This window comes from Heptranchias perlo, chromosome 27, assembly GCF_035084215.1.
Source record: "Heptranchias perlo isolate sHepPer1 chromosome 27, sHepPer1.hap1, whole genome shotgun sequence".
Classification (NCBI taxonomy): domain Eukaryota; kingdom Metazoa; phylum Chordata; class Chondrichthyes; order Hexanchiformes; family Hexanchidae; genus Heptranchias; species Heptranchias perlo.
Window position 1 is genome coordinate 33,214,975 of NC_090351.1, and position 6,923 is coordinate 33,221,897.

Sequence of the window (6,923 nt, forward strand, 5' to 3'; positions counted from 1 at the left end):
ACTACACAGCTTCAGGCAGTCACTAAAAGAGATTGGGGTATTTACAGAAGTTGATGGCTGCTCCTAATCAAGGACCAAGTGCAGGCTGCCAAGCTGCAGAAAGAAGCAACCGTCCTGTCAGCTGGATTCACAGCTCCTGGTACATTTGTGCGCAGTCTGGAATAGCTTCACTTAACATCGCTGCCATGAGAGCTACTGCAGCAACTATTACTACTGCTCTCTGCTTGGACTAAAGGGCTACTACAGTCCTGAAACACTGACTATAAAATGAAAGTTTCTGGGACCCTTCCCCTTAACAAGGTATTTTTGTACAAGTTTTGTTTAGCGCTTGTTGGCTTTGGTATAATTACTCAAAAGAGATATGACCACATCGGGATTCCAAATCTAAGCCAACATCTCTCCAGCCCTGGGAATTAAATTCTCCTTATATGGAGTTGTATTTTAATTTTTATACAATTATGTAATGCAGAATTGTGTGGATTGTCACATGGAGGAAGTAAGAGAAGTGCATAAAAGTTGGCTGTTTGTAATGAATATTTGAACTCAATAAGGTCTGATCAAGCTCTGAACTGTGATGTGTTTGAGTCACTCAACTAAACCAGCAAAGTTTTGCTGGAAGTGCTGCTTTTTAAGTGTATGTTTGAGTACAATCATACATGTCTATCTCCTCTAACAGGTTAAGTAGGGGGGAAAAAGAAGAGAGACTGATGCAAGACTTCAGTTGGGGATTTGTCATACTCGAAAGCCTTGTGCTTATGATGGAATAGTCAGCCCATGAGAACTTGCTACTGGAGCAGGTTAACCTACTCTACGGTCAGAATTAATTTCATAATGTGTAAAATATGTATTGTATTACATTATAAAAATGCTAACAACTATCAGTTTACAAATCCATTTGTGTTAAAATTAATAAGAACTTTGCACGTAGGAGCAAGGCAGTCTTTTGAGTTTGGCATCTGCCTCTGATGGCAATACTATGGACATAGTTCGGCTGTACAGTGGAATTCTGTTGTATGTAAGGGACATTACTAAATTGAAATATAAACAGGACTGATTGTGCTGTTGGCGACTCCATAAGGAGCAAAACTGATGGTAAGACATTGGCAGAAATTTGTTTGCTTCGAGGTCCAATAAATCGTAGATGAATTCGATGGTATGTTTGACAGATTGAGTTTCAGGAATAGACGGGGTATATTTAAGTGCTATGTTATATTAGCATGTGATTAGTCATTCAGCAATGCAATAATGTAAGTGGGCGCCACAGTGTCCAAGCATGCAACGGTCGAAGGAAACTTGTTCAAAGTTAAAGGGCCAAGACACTTTTTTTGCTTATCCTAGGGAGTGGAAAAAGTTTGCACTGCTGGAATGTGATGCTTACCACGTAACTTTTCAGTGAGAGGGCTGTCGGCTGACTGCCTAATCAGACAAAAAGTTTCTTTCTGAAGCCAAAACAAAAGTTCTTTATACCCAGTGCTGCAGGATATAGGCATCAGAACGTGCACCATCACTTGGCACAAAGTAAGGTTCTGCCCACTTTCTTCACCTGGTGAGCTCCTTATCTCAACTGAGCCATCATGGAGAAAGAGGTAAGTGGAAGTTTTCATACAGGAAGAAAAATGTGCAAGTGAGTTATCCTGTCCACTTGTTATATGCAACCCGATATTCCAATGTTGGGTATGCACCTCAAACTCATAACTTATCTTTTCTCTTTACAGCTGCTGACTGTCCTGCTGCATATTTCATATGCCACCTAGTGGCTGCTTGCAGTTCAGCGCTGGGCAGAAGTCCAGGTGCAGCCAAGAGTTCACACAAGATTTGAGGCTCCCCTGCCCTTCAGGGATACAGGATGAGGACAACATGTTAGCCTTTCCACAGCATTCTTGCATGCAACACAAAATACGGGGCATGTTTGCAGCACTGCACCAAAACCTTTCATTTAGTCCTTGCACATTCTACCCTAACACAAAGGCCAGGAGGCAAAGTGAAGGAGCTGTGGTGATCACCAGGGTATTGTTCGGGGCGTGGGGTGACTTCCTCTAATATTCTTCGCTCTGTACTGTTTGCAGACCAAGACTGCACATTGCCACCAGGAGAGGACCATAACAGAGAGCGTGCCCTGCAACCCTGAAGGATCTCACTCCACTCAAAGAGATTCTGTTTTCGAGGGAAACTGCGGAAGGCTTTGGCGAGGCCAAGTTTGGAGGTGCGGTGCCATCATCCTGCAAGCATCTTGCCTACACACCCTGCCTTCCTCCACCTTTTGGGTTACACTTGCTAAGCAGCTGCATCATGCACAAAATGTCTTATGTTCTTACTTCTCTTTGAAGGTGTTGCTTTGGGGCTATATTGTAGCTGATTTCCTTTTTCTCTTCCTGCAGGTTCTTCCCAAGATGAGGACGCTGGACTGAGTACCACCACTGTTTCTTATACAACATGGCAGGTTGTGTCAAGCATTCCCCTGCTTCACAACGACAACCCCAGCTATTAGCTTCCCAGGGCAGGCAACTGGTGAGCTTGAGGGAGAAGCACTAGTAAAACAATATTCACACGTGAGGAGGAGTAAGTGGAGAGGGCTGGACAGGATGATAGATCGCAGCAGTCTGTGAGCTCATGCACGTCCCCACAATATAGGCAAGGGATTGGAATCCTATTGGGCCCATCTTCAGGCATTCAGTTGATGCACGAGCACAAGTGTCCATCGTAAGCACCACTTATTCAAGAATGTGCAGTGGGCATCTCAGACATCACTGCAGAGTGCTTCAGGAGGGATTTGCTCAAATGCAGAGTTGCATGGAGGGAATGTCCTCTTTATGACCAACTGCAGGGGAGTTTGTGATCAGGAGTTATTGGATGGAGAACCAACGAGCAAGTGGAAACATAGAATCGTACAGCACAGAAGGAAGTCATTCGGCCCATCGTGTCTGCGCCGGCTCTCTGCTCTTTTCCCACAGCCCTGAAAATGTTTCCTTTTTAAGTATATATACAATTGCCTTTTGAAAGTTACTATTGAATCTGCTTCCACCACCCTTTCAGGCAGGGCATTCCAGATCATCACAACTTGCTGTGTTTAAAAAAAGTTCTCCTCCTCTCCCCCCTGGCTTTTATGCCAATTATCTTAAATCTGTGTCCTCTGGTTCCCGTCTGTCCTGCCATCCTCCCCATCCAATTTTTCTCTCTGCGCTTTGCCCAGATGATGCTTTATGCCCACGTAGTAAAAATGAAAATCTATCTCCTTGTGCCCCGACCTTCACTCTGAAATTTGGTAAGGAAAGTCAGCTTCCATTTTAACTCCAGCTATTTCCTAGCTCCATGAACTAAAACACAGAAATCTCTCTGTTTTATCACATCCTTCTCACATTACGAGCCAGCTATTAAATTGCGTGAGATTGCTGGCTGTTTAAGTGGAAGGCAATGAGAGTGAAGGAGAAAAGAACAGAAATAAAGGAACTGAGTGGAACAGGAAGCAAAACATTGTCCGTAATTTTGGCCTGTTATCTGAGACCAAGGAGTTGGTAATTTTATCCCTGTACACAAAGGGCAAGTCAGTGTCAATCAGATTGAATGCAGCGTGCATGGGTCTGGAGACACCACTGTATAAATGCTTAGGAGGACTCATTCAGCCTAAAGTTAACCAATTTAGTCCATTGATTATCGGCAACCGGAGGTACTTGATTTGAAAAAACGCAACATTACTGTATAACTCAATATTACTTTACATGAGCAATGATACACTCACATCTAATTTCGTTAATTTAACAAAACTTAGTTCATTGAATGTGGAAGTAGGATTTTGATTTTGATAGAATATCAACACAATGGTACCAATTTAGAATACAGGAGCCTTGCAAACCATTTATAAAAGGGAAAATTTGAGACGGAAATTGGAAAATATAATTACGGTAATTACATCAGCTTTGATACGAACATTTGTCCTGTGCTCTGTATGTGATCCACTGAATACAGTGTGGAGAACATCCCACCAAGCATTTCAAATGTAAGTACAGCCACTCCACTGAAGTTAGGTTGGAATAACAAATTCTAGCCAAGGATAGGATGTTTGTGGCCCTGAGTGAATAAGGTATTTATGGCTGAGTGGTGGAGATCATTGATGTGCTACATCAACACTGGACCACAGTGTGATGGGATGCAGCTCCTCCTTTAGGAGGAAGTGAGGTTGTCCCAGAGGGAGGAAGAATTGAAGGGTCTTCGACAAGAGACTGGGAACAGTTTGCTAGTCCATTCTCTGGACATTAAAGATAACTTTAAAAATGGATCAGCTATCTGGTAAATGTTTAAGAGACATAAAGGAACTAGTTCCAATACTCAGCAAGCACAAGTACAAAATTGTCCTTATATGTGTTTTTTTTAAAGGAGAGGGAGACTATGGAAAATGGAAATGGTGTGTCTGATGCCATAAGAGGTTGGAACTGAGTTACATTTTTTAAGGGTAATAGAGAGGGATTTTGGTGATGCATTTGACCAGTGCCATGTCTGATCTGAGAGTTCACCATAATATCATTGGGTACAAAGTGGAAAAGTGTTTCCATTTCCCAACATAGACCCCATTTTTACTGTTGCTTCTTCAGGCACCCAGCAGTGGCAGTGATTCTGCTAATTTGCAGGATAACCTGATGATCTCATTACCTTTCTAGACAAGTGCTCTGACCACAAATATCCTTTTGTGAAATCTGGTGCTGGGGTGTGGAGAATAACTAAAAGACTAAAAAGACCACTATAAATATATTTCACATTCAAATGAATCCAGCAGACATTGGTTTTGGTGATTTTAAGGGCCATATTTTCTTGGGATAAATGCTCTTTATTTTCATTCTTATTTATGAACATAATAAAATGGTGGAAGTGCACATTTTGAAATGTGAAATTTCATTCACAGAAACTAGAAGGAATGACAATGCACCTGTAATACTGATTCAGTAGATGTTTTCAGCAATCAATGAGCCACTTAATCAATACCTATCTATATTATATTAAAAATCTTAATGTCTACAAGCACTTCCTGTCTATAAACCTTAACTCCTGTTGTTCCTTTTTTGTGTCAACTTTCCCATTGTAAATTCCAATGTCAACATTTCCCATTTAAATTTCCTGTGTTAACTTTTACTCTTACGGTTTGTTGCTGAACCCATCGAATCACTCAAAATAGCTTCATCAAAAAAATTTCATTGGCCATTTTTTGACTGTAATTTCTGATGTCCAAAATAAGATTTTAAACAAAATTTCAACAATAAAAAAAATTACATTATTGCATTTGTCAATTGAACTGTTTTTAATATTTTCATTAAACATTTCACTTGAAGGCCTCTGACTCTCCTAAAACACTGGGCTTGATATTTTTGCCCAAAACGATTAATGCAGGTCCTGCAGCTGAACATGTTTAGTGTGTACAGTTTCCAAGGATACATCAGTATCATTAAAGCTAGCCAAATGATAGAATGGCACTAATTTTTATCCCCCTCTGTCAGGCAGGAATGGGGCACTTTTTAAGGTTTTATGATTTTGGACTGGGCCTCAGGTACCAATAGGGTCTCCCTTAGGTCTTCCCCTTTTCTTTGGCTTCAGAGAGGAAGAAGGGGAGGATCAGAAGAGCATCGCAGAGATGCCAGGCTGCAATGGCACCATTGGTGGCCTCCAGCTCCTGCCCACTGGTACCCATGCCTCCCTGTCTGCACTGCAGTCTGCCATTATGAGTACGGCAACGTAGGGCCTCTTCAGTTGTGACCTCAGCGATGTAGATGACAGACAAAGTAGGAGGATTTCCTGTGGGTGCTTCCACTGCTGCTATGGAGGCTTTGGAGATCCAAACTCTAAGAAGCAGTCATGGCTTTAACTTAACTTAAATGGTTTCAGGCAACCATGCAGGAGGGATTCAGAAACCTCATGGATTCTCATTGTTCACACAGATCAGTGAGCCTCACAAGGAGATACCCTTCATTAGTGGAGCAGTCAGTTGCCATTCATGTCAGTGGCAATTCTGTGCCATCATATAGCTCCTGCGCTGTTTTTGAAGGCAAAGAGCCCAAAGTAACTGCAGCAAAGGAGACCCTAGGCACTGATGCAGGTAAATCCACATTTATCACTGCTAGCAGTAGTGGATCTTCCATATCCCCTCCAGCTGCAGCCACCCATCGATGATGCTACTTCTGTTGGGGAAGTAAAGATTTGCATTTATATGGCGCCTTTCACAACCTCAGGACGTCCCAGAAACTTGAAATTCTTTTAAAGTGTAGTCACTGTTGTAATGTAGGAAGCTGCAAATTTGCACACATTAAGGTCCCACAAACAACAATGAAATAATGACCAGATAATCTGTTTTAGTGACATTGATTGAGGGATAAATATTGGCCAGGACTCCTGGGGGCCTGCTCTTCTTCAAAATAGTGTTGTGGGATCTTTCACGTCCACCTGAGAGGGCAGACAGGGCCTCAGTTTAACGTCTTGTCCAAAAGACGGCACCTTCGACAGTGCAGCACTCCCTCAGGACTGTGCTGGAGTGTCAGCCTAGATTTTGTGCTCAAGTCTCTGGAGGCGAGAGAGCTTCCACTGAGCCACGGCTGACATTTATCAACAAGCAACACACAGGCATACAAGGAGAAAATGCAACCGGGCGAATAGTGCCTTAGCAGATTTTGTCACAAGCGCACGTTTGTTTACACGTGTCTACTTTTCTGATTTAAAAACTATGAAATGGAGAGAAATGTCATTCTAAGAAAACTGAAGTAGAATCCTCCAAGATGTGGGCTTGAGCCTAGGACTGAATAACGTCTCTTGCAAACACCTGTCAGACACTACAGTCTCCTGCCAGCTTCTAGTGGTCATAACGCCATCATATAACATTTCCTGAAATGTGGCACTAACAGATATTTACTTGATGGACTAGTTCAAGTCGGCCACAGGGCATAGAA

At 42.3% G+C, this 6,923-nt stretch overlaps 1 long non-coding RNA gene across 1 annotated transcript; it reads left to right on the top strand.

Moving 5' to 3' along the window:
• Positions 1-727: 727 nt before the first annotated feature.
• On the top strand, positions 728-5,180 carry LOC137344734 (uncharacterized). The gene is made up of 3 exons (XR_010968451.1): positions 728-813; positions 2,067-2,203; positions 2,379-5,180. It is a non-coding gene; the product is annotated as an uncharacterized lncRNA (long non-coding RNA).
• The last annotated feature ends 1,743 nt before the right edge of the window (positions 5,181-6,923 follow it).